Here is a 4,354-nt window from a genome sequence, read left to right as displayed (position 1 = left end):
GCTCTGATGTCACTTCTCTAGCGAAGGTGGCCAATCATAACTGCAGTGTTTGAACTTCCCTTTGAAATAGTATTTCTTTTATACCTAAGGGTGTTTTGTGAATGTATCTATCAAAGATGAAAGAAGATGGTGGTTTTTGTCCTTTATTTCTACCTAGACAATGTCTTTTTATTCCCTATCCATGTTTGTTTATATTGACTTTGCTTCTTATAAAAATGCTGAAATAAATATTGTATATAGATTTTGTAGGTTGAGCATTTCCATAGGAATAATTTTGAGAAGTAAAACTGTGGGTGCTCACTTAGCACATATACTAAAATCGGAAGGATATGGAGAAGATTCACATGGCTGCTGCACAAAGATGACACACTCATGGACTGTTCCATTTTTTCATAAAAAATAAATTTTTAAAAATGAAGAAAATTGTGTGTGTTTGGTTTGGTTTGGTTTTGAGATTAGCTAGTAAGCTAGGGACCTAATAATGTAGTCTGGAAAGGAATAATGCAGACTGCTATTTATTTTAAAGGTGGAAAGAAATCACTGCAGGTCTTTAAAAAGTGCAATAATGTAAACAAACTTTTTTTTTTTTAATGATTATGAAGAGTAGTGTAGAGAGCAAGAGTGAATGCAAAGCATACAGTTAGAAGTCACTTTCATTTTGTTGTTCACTTGACTTGGGTAATATTGGGGAAGGTATTGAGAAATAATAATTTCAAAGATATATTTTGAAACTAGAATCAACTTGCTTTGCTATTGGATAAGACACCGGGCTGAAAAAACCATGACACTCCAAGTTTTCTAAAACTCCAAGTTTTATAATACACTAAACAATAGACTTGATTTACATACTTTATCTCAATCTTAAAACAGCCCAAATTCAGTGACATTATGCCTATTTTACAAATTAAAAAAGATTTCAGAGCATTTTAGTTTCTGTGCATCAAACAAAGCACAAATTATTTGTTTCATTTTGTTTTGATTTTACTCCACATTCTTGATATTGTGAGGGGTAATAAAACTGTTAATGTCTTTTAAATGTTTTTCCACTGCTGATACTGTTTTCAATCTCATTTTCAATGATGGGGAAACCCAAACACAGGTGAGATTTTAAACAGAAATTTGTATTCAAGAAGCATTAGAAACAGAACAGAAAATGATCAGCACTTTGTTGTTTCTGAGGTTAAAGAGTGAGGTACGTGGTAAAGTCTGGAAAACAGGCTGGGATTTCTGGGAGGGGTTTGTCCACCATAATGAGTAGCATGGACTTGGCCTTTGAAATAGTTATTCTTTCAAAACCAAAATCTTTAATGGTAGATTTTTAGGTCAAAAGCCTTGAAATTACTAACCTCTTGACAGACTGTGGGAAATCACAAAAAATGAGCTAATTCTTTAAAAGTATATACTTTACACCAAAAAAAAATCACTTTAGAACTGACCAAAATAGATCACAAATATTACAAATATTGTCATTTCCTGCCCAGTTTTGTCCTCATTTTTTATCCTTGGATTGAAATTACTTACTGAATAAAAATTACTTCTAGTTCCTTTCTTTAGTATTTCAGAGGTCAATCATTAATTGCTGTGGATTAATGCAAAAATTATAGTTTTAAGTCCTTAAAAGTCTACCAGTTTCATCTTTTTTATGTTTAATTAGAGAATCTGTTTTCACTTTCCAGGAATCTGTCAAAATTTCTAGTGTGGTTTAACTACCATGGTAACTGGCAACCAAATCTGCTAATAAAATAAAAAAGTTACAGCTAGTTGCCTGAAGAAAGTATTTCTGACTCTTTTTCTCTGTCTCTATGACTTTAAATTGTTCTGACAAGCAACACATAATTTCTTTGGAGTGGATACCTCTTACATAAGGAAATCACAGTAAAGAACATGAAAATAGTTGACAACAATGACCAGATTTTCACACATTCCCTTCTATTTTAAGATTGTTGCTAAGTTGCAGCACAGCTGGTTTTCCCGACTATAAAGAAATAATTTACCATTCTCATGGTATTAATATGTCAAACCACTCTCTTTGCTGTGCAAAGAAACTTAAGTCTTCCATGTCATGGGTTGGTTTAATAGCAAATCTCTATTTTGGCCTGTGTGTGTTGTACTTTATGAAATACTTTAGCATTGTTTGCTTTGTTTTGGTTGGCTGTCTTCTACACTTAGAAAAAAGAAATGAAAAAATTAATGGTACTGTCTGCCATTTTAAAAGCTTGGCTTCAGGAATACTTATTAACATGAAAAAGTCAAGTCTGTGAACAAGGGAGACGGTTAAAACAAATGTTCATTGTTCTGTTGTACACTGAAAGTCTTCCTCAGCTGATCATCTATATCACAAGTATTTTAGAACGGTATTACTGACTTGCAGCTAACTCCAGTTCTAATAGCGTCTGAGTTATTGGTCTATGCTAAAATATAAAGTTATTTTGTATTTTAGGTGTTATTTTCATTCTTGTCATTTGGCACTTGTAAGCTTTGTAATAGGTTGTAATGTCTCTCTATTCTCCATTAACACTTCATTCCACAGAAGTTTTATTAGCTTTTTTGGGCCTAACTGGTAATGGAATATGGAACAGTGGAGCTTTGTTGTTACAAATGATCTCAAGGTGACCTCATGAAATGCTCTAACCCCTCTCTCAGACTCTCTGGAAATGCCCCTAAGTGAAGGGGCCTGACAAAACCTTCATAGCATATATATGTACAAAAGAAGGATGTGGAAAGAAAGCATGACCTCTCCTCCAGGAACCAAAAGTTTATGAGGCTGAACCAGTATATGACAGAGATTATTATAATATGAAGCCAAAGAAATAAGCTGGAATCAGAACTTGCAAGATCTAATGGGGCATACAAGTATACATCAGAGATATCAAGGTTTGGTCCCAGACCACTGCAATAAAGCAAATATCACAATAAAGTGAGTCAAATGAATTTTTTGGTTCCCCAGTGAATACAGAAGTTATATTTACACTATACTGTAGCCTATTAAGTATGCAACAGCATTATGTCTAAAACACAATGTACATACCTTATTTTAAAAAATACTTTATTGCTATGAAATGTTAACTATCATCAGAGCTTTCAGCAAGTTGTAATCTTGGCTGGTGGAGGATCCTGTTTTTTTTTCATATATAATAATTTTTTTATTGTTATGTTAGTCACCATACAGTATATCCTTAGTTTTTGATGTAATGTTCCATGATTCATTATTTGCCTATAACACCCAGTGCACCATGCAATACGTGCCTACCTTAATACCCATCACGGGCCTATCCCCACCCCCTCCCCTCTGAAGCCCTCAGTTTGTTTTGATGTTGATGGCTGCTGAGAGTGATCAAAGTAGTAGTTGCTATTGGTTGTGGTGATGGTGGCAATTTCTTAAAAGAAGACAACAGTGAGGCTTGCCATACTGATTGCCTTTTTCTTTAACAAATGATTTATCTGTAGTATGATGCTGTTTTTTTACCCAGAGTAGAACTTCTTTGAAAATCAGAGTCAATCCTCTCAAACCCTGCCACTACTTAATCAACTAAGTTCATGTAGTATATAAATCCTTTGTTGTCATTTCAATAATCTTCACAACATCTTTACCAGGAGTAGATTCCATCTACCTTGGAATCTTTCTTTGCTCATTCTTAAGAAGCAACTTTTCATCTGTTCATGTTTTGTCATGAGATTGCAACAATTCAGTCACATCTTCAGCCTCTACTTCTAATTCTAGTTCTTTTTCTATTTTCACCACATATCCAGTTACTTTTGTCACTGAAATCTTTTGTCAAAGTCATCCATGAGGGTTGGAATCAACTTCTTCCAAACTCCTGTTAATTTTGATATTTTAACCTCTTCCCATGAATTAAGAATTTTTTTTTAAGATTTTATTTTTTTATTTGACAGAGAAAGACACAGCCAGTGAGAGAGGGAACACAAGCAGGGGGAGTGGGAGAGGAAGAAGCAGGCTCCCAGTGGAGCAGGGAGCCCGATGCAGGGCGTGATCCGAGGTTCCTCAGGTTCCTGGGATCACGCCCTGCACTAAAGGCAGATGCTTAATGACTGAGCCACCCAGGCACCCCTAAGAATGTTCTTAATGGCCTCTGTAATGGTGGATCCTTTTCCTGAAGGTTTTCAGTTTACTTTGCCCAGATCCATCAGAGGAAACACTATCTACAGCTATAGCTTTATGAAATGCATTTCTTAAATTATAAGACATGAAAGTCAAAATGACTCTTTGATCTATGGACATCAGAATGGATGTTGTGTAAGTAGGCATGAAACAACATTAATCTCATTGTACATCACTATCAGAACTCTTGGGTGACTAGGTGCATTGTCAATGAATAGTAATATTTTGACAATT

The 4,354-nt window shown here is 34.7% G+C and overlaps 1 pseudogene; it reads left to right on the top strand.

Moving 5' to 3' along the window:
* Window positions 1-293: 293 nt before the first annotated feature.
* Window positions 294-392, top strand: LOC123804116 (U6 spliceosomal RNA; annotated as a pseudogene).
* Window positions 393-4,354: the final 3,962 nt, after the last annotated feature.

This window comes from Ursus americanus, chromosome 8 (assembly GCF_024610735.1).
Source record: "Ursus americanus isolate L20-20 chromosome 8, mUrsAme1.1.p, whole genome shotgun sequence".
NCBI classification, from domain to species: Eukaryota; Metazoa; Chordata; class Mammalia; order Carnivora; family Ursidae; genus Ursus; species Ursus americanus.
The sequence above is the reverse complement of the archived record's forward strand: the minus strand, read 5'-3'. Positions and strand labels throughout refer to the sequence as shown.